At 34.5% G+C, this 18,207-nt stretch overlaps 1 protein-coding gene across 5 annotated transcripts in view; it reads right to left on the bottom strand.

Moving 5' to 3' along the window:
- LOC114093112 (vascular endothelial growth factor receptor kdr-like) overlaps nt 1-18,207 on the bottom strand; it is a 295,863-nt gene that overhangs the window by 90,573 nt on the left and 187,083 nt on the right. The gene's annotated exons all lie outside the window — the stretch shown is intronic.

Raw genomic sequence — 18,207 nt, 5'->3', positions numbered from 1 at the left:
ACTTTGCTTGTGGGTCACCAGACTGAGCTCTGGACAAAGCACAAGGTCTCCTCAGCATCCCCCACCTCACCAAACACCCTATGCGAGAAACATATGGAATCCATTTTGGAAAACCTTAGTCGTCATTAATCAGTGGGCGTGGCTACCAGCACGATTCTGTGTCTGATCAGGTACCTGGTTTCCAATTCCCCCACCACCAGTTGTGATAACTCAAAATTTTTCTCACAAGCTTTTGGGGCGTAGCTATCAATGCAGAACAGCAACTGTACAGGCACCTGATTTCCATCTCTGAGACTAAGAGTAGGGAGGCTCCAGGTGGAAGCTCAAATCCTCTCACACTGGCTACCTGACCACCCTCAATGCAGAGACTCAAGCTAGAAATAGATAACTCCACATACTGGAAAAAAAGAAAACAGAGTTCTGAGAGACCTTTTTTTTTTTTTCTTTTTGCTTTCTCTTCTTCTCTCTCTCTTCTCATCCATTCTCCTCTAGCCTTCCCACTCTGGTCCTCTCAAACTCAACATATATGAAACCAAGAACTTTTAATGAAATAGGACTTTAAAACTGAATCACCAGAATAATATAATATAGAGGAATTGCATATGCCCCACCTCCCTCCCCTTTTTTTCTTCTTATTTTCTTTCCCCTCTCTCTTTTTTTCTTTCTTTCCTTGTTAATTTTTTCCTTCTTCCTCCCTCTACCCCACTTTCAACCCCCTAACTTCTACTAGTTATATGTAGGGTAATTTTCTAAGTACAGATAGGAGTTTGAATTTATACATTCTTCCATAAATTACCCCTTTCTATTCGTTAGAGTTCTCCTCCAAAGTTGCTAAGTTAGATTAACCCCATACCCTCACTCCTTTCCCCCTTAACATAACATCCTATGTGTAACCTTTAGTTCTCTATATGCCATCAGAAATGGTAATTCTTTTATGAAAATAATAACTATATTTTAAATAATAATTGAAGCCAACATCTGTAGACAGAGAGTCTAACTATAAATGTATTAATAATGAAAACTTGCGCATAGATGATGTACTATTGATATTGGGAACTTATAACTGTCTTTCTCCACAAAATAAAGATTTTGGAACTGTACAAGAGTAATATAAATATATAGGAGAAAAACATTAACAGTTACACAAAGCTGGAAAGAATGTGAGCAGTATGAAAAGACAAGTAAAGAAAGGACCACAAACAATGCAGGTCAATTCAACATTAGAAGAGGTAACATCTGCAGCAGAAGGAATGTCAGACAAAGATTTCAGGATATACATGCTTCAGATGATCCGGAGTCTCAAGGAAGACATTAGACAGCAAATTCAGACAATGAAAGATCACTTTGACAATGAATTACATAAACAAATCCAAAAAGCAAAAGATCAACTCTACAGGGAGATAGAGGTTATACAAAAAATAAAAAAAAAGAAAAACAAAAATCCTGGAAATGAAGAAAATAATAAACCAAAACTCAAATGAGAGTATTACCAGCAGAATAGAACACTTAGAAGATAGAACATCAGATAACGAAGACAAAGTATATCATCTCAAAAAGAATGTATACAGCTCAGCAAGACTGATAATAAACAATGAGCAGAACATCCAAGAAATATGGGATAGCATAAAGAGACCAAATTTAAGAGTTATTGGGATACAGGAAGGTATAGAGGTCCAAACCAAAGGAATGAGCAATCTGTTCAATGAAATAATATTAGAAAACTCCTAGACTTGAAGAATGAAACAGAAATCCAAATCTTAGAAGCCTACAGGACGCCAAATGAGCAAAATCACAAGAGATCCACACCAAGACACATTATAATGAAGATGCCCAACATACAGAATAAGGAGGGAATTTTAAAAGCCACAAGAGAAAGGAAGCAGATTACATTTAGGGGTAAACCAATCAGGATCTGCACTGCTAGAAGGGAAGGCACATGGAAAGCACGAAAAAAAAGATGAAGGAAGAAAGTGCTCCAATCAAACCAAGATGATACAATAATAGATTCCCTTGACAGGACAGTAGATGAAATGTCAGAAAAGGACTTCCAAATATACATAACTAAAATACTCTGCAAATAAAACAATGACATAAGAGAGCAAATACAGGCAACGATTGATAACAAAGAGATAAGAGAGTAAATACTTCTCTGTATATTTTAACAGTGAGAATCCCTAGAGGGAAGTTTTTTAAAAACCCCCAAACAAAGGAAGACTAAAACACAGCACATCAAAATGTGTGAGAGGCAGAAAAGACAGCACCAAGAGGGAATTTTATAGCAATGATTGTCTACGTTAAAAAAAAAAAAAGATAGGAAAATACCAGATTAGAGGAACCCACTGCATGGTGGCTGCTTTCCAAGTGGAATGAAAGCATCAGTTCTGCAGCTGCATGAGGCAGGAAGGCTGTTGGAAAGTTCCCTAAAGCAACCTAGAGAGGAAGTAATCAGGAGAAACCCAGGAATATCCTGATAGAATAGAAAGAGAATTAATAGATTGTGTCAGTGCCAGGCAAGGAAAGCTCCCTGCCAATGAACTAAAAATTTCCCAATGAGTTTAATAAAGCAGACTCCACTGTCAAGCAAACTTCAATCTGAGAAGTAAAGAATCTCAGATACTACAAATTTAGATATTTCAGAATAGGGCCCTGGCACTTAGAAGCAGATTTAGTTTAAGTGGGAAAATAATGTCATTAAAGAATCCACATGGTTTACATCATGTCCAGGGGGGATTCAAAATCACTGCAGTTTTTCTTTTTCTGTTTTCTTTTCATCTGGTTGGTTTGATTTCTATTTGTACTCACAAATGGCCACCTATGCTTTACTTCTCACTGGATTAATGGATAGTCAAGCCATGAGTCAATCTGTGTGCAAAAGTGAGACTATGGTAAAGACTTGGGGAAGCACTATGGGGTAATAGGAGCTGAAGCTGCCAGAATGCATATCTACAGTTTCATTTGTAATTTGTGGTATAAAATTTAAGGTAATGAGCAAGGATGAGAGGCAGTGAAAGTAGGTCATGTCTGGTTTGGGTAGTAAGCTGCTACCTGTAGCAATCAAACACAGGCCTAGCCAACTCCACATGATTAGAAGTTTCTGGGTAATCTTCTATTACATAATTAGGGCACATATCTCACAACTCCCCCCAGCATATATACTGAGGCTTTTGGAATGAGGTGTGATATGCATGTTGGATTATTCCACAGGCTCTTGAGAGTGCTTGACAGTGGCTATGACCAGAGCTACAATCCCAACACCAGATACCAAAACACAGAGATACTGAGAATAAAGTCTGCTCCAAAATGGAAAATGCTGCCCAAGAGTCTGCTGCCAGGCAGGGCTAGAGAGAGCTCAGCATACAGGCACTGCTAACAAGTTTGCCTGGTTTAGGTAAGTGCAGAGAACAAATATAAAGTAAGATAACTATTCCATAAACTTCTGGATGGTGGGGGGGATTCTAAAATTGAAGCCATGGAAAAAAGTATCTCCACTTTAAATAATTCACCAAGGAGAAAACTGAAACTTTTAATAATTGTTTTTGAATTAGCTATTTTGTATAAAATATTTTGTTGTGTCTTCTCTATTTGTTTTTTTTTCAGAGTTCTGGTTAATTTTACCCATCTCTTTGATTAATTAGATAAATTCTTGGTATCTCTTCTCTGCTTTCCCAACTCCATTCTCCTCCATTCTCTTTCATACTTCTCTTCCTCCTCATTTTATGTTGTTTCTTTCTTCCTCCATACTTTTTTTCAGTCTTTTCTTTCATTTTCTTCCTTATTTCAATATAATTAAATATTAGGTATTGTTTTAGTTAGCCTTTTTCATTGCTATAATCAAAACACCTAAAAATAACAATTTTAGGGAGATAAAGTTTATTTATCATTCCTGGTTTCAGAAGCCTCAGTTCATAGATGGCTGATTCCAAAACTCTAGGCCAAGGTGAGGCATAGCATCATACTTAGAGAGTATGGAGGAGAAATTCAACACATGACAATCAGGAAGAAGATAGAGAGAATGAGTTCTCACCAGGGACAAAAAAATATACCTCAAGGGTATGTCTCCACTGACCCAGCAACCCAATCCACACATTCCCTGCATCCAGTTACCACCCAGTTAATCCTTATCAGTGAATTAATGCACTGATTCTTTTAAGGCTCACATAATCCAATCATTTCACCTCTGAATTGTATTTTCTCACACATGACCCTTTTAGAGATACTTCATATTTACAGCATAACATGTATATCATTAATGCCAAATTTTCACCCTATTCTATAATATTACTCACCCACATTCCTTCTTAGAAGAGTAGTGTAGATCATTAGTAATGCATTCATAAATATATGTTTGTTTACAATTTGTTATTAAGGGACCCATATTACTAGTGATTACATTCTCCTCACAGTCCAGTGCTGGTGGTTGAACTCAGCACTTTGATTATACTGATATTTTGATGCTAGGATATAACCCCAGTTCAGATAAGATTTTAAAGAGCTAACTACTCACTAAAAGACCCTCACATAATAAGAGGAACCAATCATGACAGATGCATAAACAACATAGAACTTCTGAAAGCATGAGGAATGAAGCCAACAAGAAAACTCCAAAAGTTCATAAATCTACAATAATTGTATCCATGGATATTTAGGTAGATAAAATGTTAGACAAATAATTCAACAAATTGATGGTTAAAATGATGGATTATTAATGAAAGGACCTAAGGGACAGAATGCAGGACATGTATAAACACTTCAATAAAGGGACACGGTGAAAAATAATCCAACAGACATTTTCAAAATGGAAAGCAACAATAAGTCAAATGCAAAGCTCAAAATAATGCCTCTCAAATAATTAGATCAAGTAGAAGACAAAAGTCACTGAGCTTGAATATATGGTGGACTTACTTGCACACAGCAGGTATTAAAGAAAAATAAATTATGATCAAAATAAACAATAATAATGGGACAACACTAAGAGACAAAATTTAAGGCTCAAAAGCATTCAGGAAGGAGTAGAGAAATAGGCTAATGGCATTGATAATCTATTCAGGAAAATGATAGCAGAAGTTTTTCCAAACCTTGGGAACAAGATAAATATCCAGATACTGTTTATTTACACTTGTTTACACAAAACATAGAATTTCTAAGTGACCAGGAGAAAATCAAATGTGAAGAGTTGTTTACAGAGGGAAACACAGTTCATGGAAACCCACCTTGTTCTGCCCCACTTGCTTGAATCCAAGGGCTTGCAGGACCAGCTGGGAGAAATGATCCCAGCTGAGAATTTGAAAGGATGGTGGTGAGTTTGGAGACAGAACCAGAGAGACCAAGTAATGCTAATGACAGAGGGAACTAAGGATTGGCTCCTCCACTGCATAAGTGGAACCCATGAAAATACCTGGGGTAGAGTCTCTAAGAATGGACCATCAAATGCTGAGGCTGGAGGTTTGCTGACATAAGATCTTCAGACTATTAAACATTCAATGAATAACATGGAGCTAAATCACACCTCCAGGAACTCCACGTATGGGATTTCCTCTCACACTCCAGTAACCTGATCCTGAGATTGAAGAAGACATCACCCTCAAGCCCACCCCACATAAAACTATTGAGAAGAAAAGCTGAGAATCTTTTGAACGCCAACAGAAACAATTCTTTAACTTTTGATGGAGATCTCTTTTAAAATATATATTTTTTTCTTCTTTCTTTTCTCTATTTAATTGTGAGTTAAATGGTTCATGGACACTTGTACATATTCATATTAGTTTCTTTTTCCTCATTTCTAGCATTTTTCAAAGGCAGTTATTTTTCATGGATCACAATTTTGATGACTAAGATGTTTTATGAGTATAGGTAAATTTTGTTTTGCATTCCTTTATTTTTATTTTTAAAAATGCTTAATTTCTATATTTATTTCTCACATTTATCTATTTCTTTTAATTCTTCTTCTATCTTTTCATTTGCTAATAGCCAATTTATGTTCTGTCTTTCACTCTTCATTTAGATGTTGAATTCTTTTCTCACTCCTTCCCTATAAGGATCACATCCTATATTACATCTGGTATCTCCTAGTTCACCATTTGAAATTGCAAACCCTTTTGCAAACAATGTTTTTACTGGTGGCAATAAGTGACAATATAATTTCTTCTTTGTGTGACAACACTATATATGACATAGCAGGAACTATTGAGTTAGGGCTGAATATTTTTTGCATTTATCTCATTCATTAAAAAAATAGAAAGTTATCAAATAAATAACCTAACACTATATCTTGAAGCCCTATAAAAAGAACACATCAACACCAGAAGCATTAGAAGACTGGAAATAATTAAAATCAGAGCAAAAATCAAAGAAATTGAAACAAAATATCAATATAAAATCAATAATACAAAAATTTGTTTCTTTGAAAAAATAAATAAAATTGATAAATCCTTTGCCAAGCTAATAAAGAGAAGGAGAGAGGAAACTCAAATAATTAAAATTCATGATGAAAAAGATAATATCACCATGCACACTACTGAAATACAGATGATAATCAAAAATTATTTTGAAAAGTTATACACCAATAAAATGAAAAACCTCAAATACATCAACAAATGTCCAGAAACATATTTTCTGACAAAATTGAATCAGGCAGACATGTAAATTTTAAAGAGATCAAATTTAAGAAATAAAATTGAAGACAACATCAAAAACCTACCAACAATAAAAAGTCCAGGACAAGACTCATTCTCAGTCTAGCTCTAACAGACCTTCAAACAAGAACTTACACCAATATTCTGGAAGTTATTCCATGAAATAGAAAAGAACCAAACCCTTCCAACTCATTCTATGAAGGTAGTATCACCCCAGTAACAAAACCAGACAAAGATACAACTTCAGACCATTATCCCTGATGAACATATATGCAAAAATTCTTAATAAAACATTGGCATACAAAAATATATGAAAAAAGATAGTGCACCATGATCAAGTAGGGTTCATTCCAAGGATGCCAGTACTGTTCAAAATATCAAAATCAATAAAAATAATTCATCACATCAATAGATTTAAAGACAAAAATCACATGATTATCTCAATAGATGTAGAAAAAGCATCTGATTAAATACAGCATCCATTCATGTTCAAAACACCCGAAAAACTAAGGATAGTAGGAACATACCACAACATTGTAAGTTTTATATGCTAAACCCAAGGCCAACATCATTCTAAATGTAGAAAAAATGAAAAAATTTCCCTCTAAAAACTGGGACAAGACAAAGATATACTCTTTCACCACTTCTATTCAACATAGTTCTTGAAATCCTAAACAAAGCAATTAGACAAAAGAAAAAAAATAAAGGATACTAATAGGGAAAGAAGAGCTTAAACTATCCCTATTTGCTGGTGATATGATTCTATATTTTGAAGAACCAAAAAACTCCTAGAACTCATAAATTAATTTGTCAAAGTATAAGAATATAAAATTAACACCCATAAATTGATTGTGTTCCTATAAACCAATGATGAATTAAACTGAAAGAGAAATCTGGAAAAATTATCCCATTCACAATAGCCTAAAAATAAAATATATGGTAATCAATCTAAAATAAGAGGTGAAAGACCTCTACAATGAAAACTACAGAATACTATAGAAATAAATTGGAGAAGACCTTAGAAGATGGAAAGATATCCAATGTTCTTGGATAGACAAAATTAATAATGTTCAAAATGGCTATATTATCAAAAGTGCTATAGAGTATTAAGGTAATTCCTATTAAAATGCCAAGGACCTTCATCATAGAAATAAGGAAAGCAGTCCTGAAATTCAATTGAAAAAAATAAGAGGCCCAGAATAGCCTAAGCATTTCTTAGTGAGAAAAGTAAAGTGAGATGCATCACAATACCAGATGTTAAATCATACTACAGGGCTATAAGAAAAAAAACATAGTATTAGCATAAAAACAGACATTAAGACAAATTTAACAAACAGAAGACACAGAGACAAACCACATAAACAGTTTATGGGTTTATCCTATACAATGGTACCAAAAACATATATGGGAGTCCCAAAGAGACCAGACAGGTCCAGGAAAACCCCCAACAACCCAGTAACCTTGCCAAGGCAAGGGCAGGACATCTCCACAAAACCACCCCAAGACCCAGGAACAGGATGCCTCCCACTGATCCTCGAGGAGCCCAGGCCCAGGTCCAGGCACAGAACTGCCCACCATGCTGAGGACCATGCCTGTACACCACAGCACTGCATCTCAAAATAGGCCACCCAAAGCCAGCATTCGGCTTGCCTGTTCAGCCCCACCACTAAATGTAGTCACTGCCATCTTGGGGCACCTCCAATGCCATCTCAGATTACCCCCATTGCTGCCACTACCATCTTTACTTGCAACAGATTCTATCCTGGGACAGCAGCTGGTAGCTGGAAGCCCAACACCAAGGTACTTAAAGGTTTGGCACTACTCCACCACTTCCATCTAGGGACAACAGCCAGGACCTAGAAGACCATCACCAAGGTCCCTTCAGGCTTGGTTACACCAGAAGTATCCGTGGTAGGTGTGCTAAAAGCCACCATTTTGTTGCAGAGACAGTAAAGAGCCTTACACAGGGTCGCCTCTTTCTCTCTTTTCTCCTGTTAACAGCTAACTTCTTTTGATTCACCTTTCACTATTCCTATGATTTAATGCCTGTATATTCTCACTTTCTACCTCATAAACATCACACCCTACACCCCCCTTGTTTCTCACTTTGTCCACCATTAGATTCTGTGTACCCTTTTGCAAACCTATTGTTTATATTGCAGATAATAATTGAACACATCATTTCTGTTTATTGTGACAAAATTGTAATCATCTAAATAGGAACTATTTGGTTTAAGGCTGTATATAATTTGCATTGGGTACTATTAATATTGATCTCTCCCTTAAAGGCAAGCCATCAGAAACCTACCAGGACACTAAAAGATTATAGGGTAGAAAATGTAATACCTCGGATCTGCACTGCTAGAAGGGAAGGCACATGGAAAGCAAGAAAATATGAGGGAAGAAAGTGCTCCAATCAATCCAAGATGATACAATAATAGATTCCCTTGACAGCACAGTAGATGAAATGTCAGAAAGGACTTCCAAATATACATAATTAAAATACTCTGCAAATAAAACAATGACATAAGAGAGCAAATACAGGCAACAATTGATAACAAAGAGATAAGAGAGTAAATACAAGTAGCAAAAGATGACTTCAAGAAAGAGAGATTCTGGGGAAAAAAAACCAGAAATCCTTGAAATGTAGGAAACAATAAACAAATAAGAAAATTAATAGGAAGTATCACCAACAGACAAGATCACTTGGAAGACAGAACCTCAGAAAATGAAGATATAATATACAATCTTGATAATAAAGTTGACCACAGAGAGAAGATAGTAAGAAACCATGAACAGAACATCAAAAAAAATTATAGGATAATATCAAATGACTAAGTCTAAGATATATTGGGATACAGAAAGGCCCAGAGAAACAAACAAAAGGAATACACAATCTCTTCAATGAAATAATACCAAAAACTTTCCCAAAAATAAACTGGAAAATCAAAAAAATGTACAAAATTATAACAGAACTACACCAAGGCACATTATAATGAAAATATCTAGCACACAGAATAAGAATAGAATTTTAAAAGCTGTAAGAGAAACGTTTCAGATTGCATATAGGGGAAACCATTTCAGATCTCACCAGATTTATCAACTCAGACCCTCAAAGCTAGGAGATACCAGAACAACATATAAAAGCTCTGAAAGAAAATGTATGCCAACAAAGAATCTTCAGATCTGATGACAAAATTAAAGCCTTCCTTGATAAACAAAAGTTAAAAGAATTTACAATGAGAAAGTCTGCACTACAGAACATTCTCAGCAAAATATTCCATGAGGAGGAAATGAGAAACAATAATGAAAATCAGCAAAGAGAGGAACTACACAAAAGAAAAAACAATCAAATGAGAAACTAAGTAAAAAACAACAAAAAATGACTGGAAATAAAAACCATATTTCAATAATAACTCTGAATCTTAATGGCCTAAGTTCATCAGTTAAAAGACATAGACTGCAGATTGGATTTTTTAAAAAGACCCAACAATATACTGCCTTCAAGAGACTATTCTTATTGGAAAAGACATCCACAGACTAAAGGTAAAAGAATGGGAAAAAACATACCACTCACATGGACCATGTAAAGAAGCAGGGGTCTCCATCCTTGAATCAGATAAAGTGGACATCAAACCAAAGTTAGTCAGAAGAGATAAGGAAGGGCCTTTCATACTGCTCAAAGAAATAATTCCTCAACAATCATAAATATTTATTCCCCAAACAATGTAGTATCTGTGTACATCATACAAATCCTTCTCAATTTCAACAATCAAATAGACCACAACACAATAATACTGGGAGACTTTAACACACCTCTCCCATCACGGGATAGACCTTCCACACAAAAACTAAACAAAGAAATTATATAATTCAATAACACAATCAATAATTTAGATTTAACAGATTTTATATATATATATATATATATATATATATATATATATATATATATATATATATATATATATAATATTTCACCCATCAAAGAGCAAAAACACTGGACTGGGGTTGCAGCTCAGTGGTTGAGTGCTTGCCTCACATGCATGAGGCACTGGGTTTGATCCTCAGAACCACATACAAAAATAAATAAAGATATTTTTAAAAAGTGCAAATACATTTTTTTCTCAGCACCAATGGATCCTTCTCTAAAACAGATCATATGTTATGCCACAAAATAACTCTTAGCAAATACAAAAACAAATAGAGATACTATCCTTCATTCTATCAGGCCATTATAAAATGACATGAGAAACCAATGATAAAATAAAAAAAAAGAAGCTACTCCAACACCTGGAGACTAAATAATATGCTGTTGAATGACTCATAGATAGCAGAAAACATCAAGGAAGATATAAAAGAATTCGTAGAGGTAAATGAGAATTCTGATACAACATACCAAAATCTCTGGGACATTTGAAGGCAGTGCTAAGAGGAAAATGTTCATTGGATTGAGCTCATTAATTAAAAGAAGAAAAAGTCAACAAATAAATGACATTACATCTCAAAAACCCTGAAAAATAAGAATAAGTCAATACCAAATGTACTAGAAGACAGGAAATAATTAAAATCAGGGATGAAATTGATACAAAAGAAACAATGAAAAAAATTGACAAAGCAAAAAGCTGGTTCTTTGAAAATAATAAATAAAAGTGGATAAAGCCTTAATTACCCTAAAGGAAAGAAGGAGAGAGAAAACTCGAATTACTAAAATTTGTAATCAAAAAGGAAATATCATGACAGATAACAGTGAAATACAAAAGATAATTAGAAACTATTTTTGAAAATGTATGCCCCAATAAATTAGAAAATATCAATGTCAACAACAAATTTGTAGAGAATTATGAGTTGCCCAAACTGAATCAGGAGCACATACACAATTGAAACAGGTCAATTTCAAGCAATAAACTAGAAGAAACCGTCAAAAGCCCACCAATCAAGAAAATCCCAGGACCAGATGGATTCTCAGCTAAGTTCTAAAAGACCTTCAAAGAGTTAATACTAATATTCCTCAAATTACTCCATGAAGTAGAAAATAAGGGAAACCTTCCAAACTCATTCTATGATGCTTGTATCACCCTGAAACCTAAGCCAGACAAAGACACATAAAGGAAAGAAAACTTCAGACCAATATCCCTGATGAACACAGATGCAAAAATTCTCAATAAAATTCTGGCAAATCACATACAAAAATATATTATCCCAGTGATGCAAGGTTGGTTCAACATACGGAAATCAATAAACATAATTCATCACATCAATAAACATAAAGATAAAAATCATATGATCCTCTCAGTAGATATACAAAAAGTATTTGATAAAATATAACACCTTTCCAAGTTTATAACACTAGAAAAACTATCAATAATAGGAACATACCTCAACAGTGCAAAAGCTATCTATGCTAAGCCCAAGGCCAACATCATTCTAAATGGAGAAAAACTGGAAGCATTCCATCTTAGAACTTAAACAAGACAGGGATGCCCTCTCTTACCACTCCTACTCAATACAGTCCTTGAGACTCTAGCCAGAGGAATTAGACAAATGAAAGAAATTAAAGGGATATAAATAGAAAAAGAAGAACTCAAACTATCACTATTTGCTGACAACATGATTCTATACTTAGAGGATCCACAAAACTCCACCAAAAAACTTCTAGAATTAATACATGAATTGAGCAAAGTAGGATTATTAAAGCAACAACTATAGATCAAATGCATTTACATACAATAGTGATGAACCCTCAGAAAGAGTAATTAGGAAAACTACCCCATTCACAATAGCCTCAAAAAATAAATAAAGTGCTTGGGAATCAATATAACAAAAGAGGCAAAAGACCTCTACAATGAAAACTAGAGAACATTAAAGAAAGACATTGAAGAAGACCTTAGAAAATGTAGAGATCCCCCATGTTCTTGGATAGGCAAAATTAATATTGTTAAAATGGCCATACTACCTAAACTGCAATACACATTCAATGTGATTCCAATTAAAATCCCAATGTCATTTCTTTACAGAGATAGAAAAAGCAATCATGAAATTCATATGGAAAAATAAGAGACCCAGAATAGTCAAAGCAATCCTTAGCAAGAAGAGTGAAGCAGGAAACATCACAATACCAGAACATAAAATATATTACAAAGTTATAGTATCAAAACTGGTATGATATTGGCACTAAAACAGGCATGTAGATAAATGGCACAGAATAGAAAACATTGAGAGAAACCCACATAAATACAGTTATTTCATATTAGAAACAGGTGCCCAAAACATACATTAGAGAAAAGACAGGCTCTTCAATGATTGGTGCTGGGATAACTGGAAAGCCATATGCAGCAAAATGAAACTAAACCCCTATCTCTCACCATGAACAAAATTCAACTCAAAGTGGATCAAGGACCTTGGAATTAGACTAGACACCCTGTGCCTAATAGCCCTGACTTCCTTATTAAGACTCCTAAAGGGCAAGAAATAAAATCAAGAATTAATAAATGGCATGGATTCAAACTAAAAAGTTTCTTCTCTACAAAGAAGACAACCAATAATGTGGAAAGAGAGCCTACAGAATGGGAGAACATCCTTACTTGTTATATATGAGAGCACTAATTTCTAGGATATATAAAGAACTCAAAAAACTTAATGCTAATAAAATAAATAACCCAATCAATAAATGGGCTAAGGAACTGAACAGATACTTCTCAGAAGATAAAGAATGGATCAACAAATATATGAAATAATGGTTAACTTCTCTAGTCATTAGAGAAATGCAAATCAAAACTCTCTAAGGTTTCTTCTCACTCCAGTCAGAATGACAGTTATCAAGAATACAAACAATAAGTGTTAGGCAAGGATGTGTGGGGAAAAGGTACACTCATACATTGCTGGTGGCACTGCAAATTGGTGTAACTACTATGGAAAGCAGCATGGAGATTCCTTAGAAAACTTAGAATGGAACCACCATTTGATCCAGCTATCCCACTCCTTGGTCTATATCCAAAGGACTTAAAATCAGCATACTATAGTAAAACATCCACATCAATGTTCATAACAGCTCAATTCATAATAGATAAACTGTGGAAGCAATCTAGATGCCCTTCAATAAATAAATGGATAAAGAAACTCTGGTATATATACAAAATGGAATATTACTCAGCATTAAGAAAGAATAAAATTATGGCATTTGCAGGTAAATGGATGGAGTTGGAGAATATCATGGTAAGCAAAATAAGTCAATCCCAATAAACCAAAGGCCAAATGTTCTCTCTGATATGTGGATACTGATCCATAATGTGGGGGGGGGGGGAATTGAGGTATTTTGGGCAAAGGGGAGGGAGAAATGGAGTGGAGGCATGGGGACAAGAAAGATGGTGGAATGAGATCAACATCATTAACCTAGGTTCATATGACTGCACATATGGTACAACTCTATATCATGTACAACCAGAGAAATGAAAAAATGTGCTCAATGTATATACAATTAATTGAAATGCATTCTTCTGTCAGTATAACTAATTAGAACAAATTAAAAAACTTAAAAAGTATACAAATAATGATAAACACTTTTGCAGATAGTGGGGGCATCACTTATACCCCTGGTTTATTCAGTGTTTATATCATGAATGATTTGTTTTATTCATGTATCATTAATACATATTAATTATTTGTATTATTTAATCATGAATAAATTGTAATAATTTGTACCACTGAACAAAAGGCATAAATTGGAGAAAAGATAACCTCTTCAACAAATGATGAGAGAAGTAAAATTAAATCACATCAAATAAATCAATAAAATCAAGTGCAAACAATAAAATCAAGAATGAATAAATGGGATGGTATTAAACTAAAAAGCTTCCACACAAGAAAGAAAACAATCAAGAGTGTGATCAAAAAGCCTACAGAATGGAAGAAAATCTTTGCCACCTATACCTCAGAGAAAGTATTAACATCAATGATATATAAAAAACTCAAAAAACTTACCACCATAAAATAAATAATACAATCAATAAATGGGCTAAGGAACACTTCACAGAAGAAGAAATACAATCTATCAATAAATATATAGAAAAATGTCCAACATCTCTAGAAATTAGAGAAATGCAAATTAAAACAATACTGAGATTCCATCTCAATCCATTCAGAATGGCAATTCTCAAGAATACAACTAAGAATAAATGCTGCTGAGAATGTGGGGAAAAGGTTTACCCATATGTTGCTGGTAGGAATACAAATTGGTGCAACCACTCTGGAGATTCCTCAAAAATTTTGGAATGGAACCAATAAATATTGACTCAGTTATCCAAATCCTTTGTATATACCCCATTTTATCCTGATTTTTGCTGCTATGACTAGAATACATGACCAACATAATTGTAGAGTAGGAAAGCTTTATTTGGGGACTCACAATTTCTGATGCCTCAGTCCATAGTCAGCACACTGCATTCCTCAGAACTCGAGGTGAGGCAGGACATCAATGGAGTAAAAGTGTGGTGGAGGGAAGCAGCTTACATGATGGTCAGGAGTTAGAGAGGGAGAGCTCCACTTGTCAAATACAAGTATGTACCCAAATGTCATGTCCCCAGTGCCCCACCTTCTCCAGCCATACCCCACATAACTTCAATTACCACTCAACTAATCCTATCAGGTTATAAATTCACTGATTATGTTAAGGCTCTCATAACCAAATAATTTCTTCTCTGAACATTCTTGCATTGTTTCACACATGAGCTTTAGGGGGACACCTCACATCTAAATCATACCATAGTCAAATGACTTAAAATAAGCTTATTATAGTGGCACAGCCATATCAACATTTCTAGCACTTTTATTCACAATAGCTAACCTATGGAACCAAACTAGATGCCCTTCAACAGATGAATAGATTAAGAAAACGTGGTATATATACACAGTGGGACATTACTCAACCATAAAGAATGGAATTAAGGCATTTGCTGGTAAATTGATAGAACTGGAGACTATTGTGCCAAGGGAAATAATGCAATACCAAAAACCAATGGCTGTATATATTGGGAGCAAATTTTTACCCCTCACACATCAGATAGAGCACTAATCTCTAGGGTATATAAAGAACTCAACAAGTTAATTACAGTAGAGGGGGTAGAGAGAGAAGAGGGGAGGGGAGGGGAGGGGAGGGGGGATAGTAGTGGATAGGAAAGGCAGCAGAATACAACAGACACTAGTATGGCAATATGTAAATCAATAGATGTGTAACTGATGTGATTCTGCAATCTGTATACGGGGTAAAAATGGGAGTTCATAACCCACTTGAATCAAAGTGTGAAATATGATATATCAAGAACTATGTAATGTTTTAAACAACCAACAATAAAAATTTTAAAAAAAGAACTCAACAAGTTAAATACCAAAAAAAAATAATAATAATAACCCAATCAATTAATGGGCCAAGGACATGAACAGACACTTCTCAGAAGAAGATATACAATCAATCAACAAATATATGAAAAAAATGTTCATTATCTCTAGCAATTAGAGAAATGCAAATCAAAACCACTCTAAGATACCATCTCACTCCAGTCAGAATGGCAGCTATTATGAAGACAAACAACAATAAGTGTTGGTGAGGATGTGGGGAAAAAGGTACACTAGTACATCGCTGGTGGGACTGCAAATTGGTGTAGCCAATCTGGAAAGCAATATGGAGATTCCTTGGAAAACTTAGAATGGAACCACCATTTGACCCAGCTATCCCTCTACTCACTGTGTACCCAAAGGACTTAAAAACAGCATGCTAAAGGGACACAGACACATCAACGTTTACAGCAACACAATTTACAATATCTAAACTGTGGAACCAATTTAGATAACGCTCAGTAGATGAATTAATTTTAAAAATGTGTCATGCATACACAATGGAATATTACTCAGCAATAAAAGAGAATAAAATTATGGCATTTGCTGAATGTCTTCTCTGATATAAGGTGGGGTGACTCAAAATGGGGTTGGGAGGAATAGCAAGGGAGGAAGATTACCTCTATATAGAGAATAGAGGTGGGAGGAAAAGGGAGAGAGAAGGGGAATAACAAGGATGGTGGAAGGAGACCGTCATCATTATACAAAATACATGTACGAAGATGTGAATTTGGTGTGAAAATACCTTATATACAATCAGAGCTATGATAAATTGTGGTATAAAGGTGTATTAAGAATTGTAATAAAAAATAAATAAATATATATATAAATATATTTTTTAAAAAATTATGGCATTTGCAGGTAAATGGATACAGTTGGAGAAGATATAAGGTGTCTGACTCATAGTTGGGTAAGGAGAGGGAGCATTAGAGGAATTGACAAACTCTAGATAGAGCAGAAGGGTGGGAGGGGAATGGAGTGGGAAGGGGGTTGGCAATTATGGAGGAATGTGATGGACATCATTATCCAAAGTACATGTATGAAGACATGAATTGGTGTGAACATACTTTATATACAAACAGAGGTATGAAAAGTTGTTCTATATGTGTAATAAGAATTGTGATGCATCCTGCTGTCATGTATTTAAAAAATAAAACCAATTTAAAAATCCAATGGCTGGATGTTCTCTGTGATATGTGGATGCTGACATACGATAAGGCAAGGTAAGGAAGAACAGAAGCTCATTGGATTAGACAAGGGAGAATGAAGGGAAGGGAGGGGGGATGGGAATAGGAAAGATAGTAGAATGATTCAGACATAACTTTCCTAAGTTTATATATGAATATATGACCAGTGAAAATCCACATCATGTACTACCTCAAGAATGGGATCATAATTTTATACTCATATTATGCATAATATGTCAAAATGCATTATAATGACATGTGTATCTAAACTGAACAAATAAATTTTTTTAAAAAGAAAGAATATAGGAGATTACATCAGATAAATAGAATATCATAGCTTGAAAACTATGTGAACAACATTGCATACTCAGATGTATTAAAGAAAATATAAGATAATATAAACAAAATATAAAAAACTCTGAAACAACATTAAGACACAAACATAAGCCAATTGAGGAAGGAGAGTCTAATGGCATTTATAATCTATTCATAGAAATAAGGGCAGAATATTTTCAACATGGACGTCAAGTTACAGAAGGCACAAGGGATAAGACCAGAAAATAACCTCTACATGACACATTATAACTAAAACATCAATAATACAGATCAAATAATTTTAAAGGCTACATGAGAAATTGAATGTAGCATTTTGAGTAAAACAATCCAGAAAAAAAATTCACATTTTTCAGCTCAAATCCTAAAATCCTGGAGGCGCTGGAACAATGTATTTCAAACCCTAAAAACTAACTGCCAAATAAGATTGTTATATAACACAAAACTATCCTTCATCACAGAAGAATAAATGAAAACTTTCCAAGATAAGCATACATAAAATAACTCATGACTACTATGTCAACAATGCACATGATTATTAAATGAATTCTACACAGAGACGTAGATGATAATAACAATGAAGACAGGAAATTACATAAATCTCATTAGAAGAGTTGATAAGCAAATGAGAATTGGGACCCAATCAAATGTTAGAAATAAATCAA

Source organism: Marmota flaviventris, chromosome X, assembly GCF_047511675.1.
Source record: "Marmota flaviventris isolate mMarFla1 chromosome X, mMarFla1.hap1, whole genome shotgun sequence".
Lineage (NCBI taxonomy): Eukaryota > Metazoa > Chordata > Mammalia > Rodentia > Sciuridae > Marmota > Marmota flaviventris.
The sequence above is the reverse complement of the archived record's forward strand: the minus strand, read 5'-3'. Positions and strand labels throughout refer to the sequence as shown.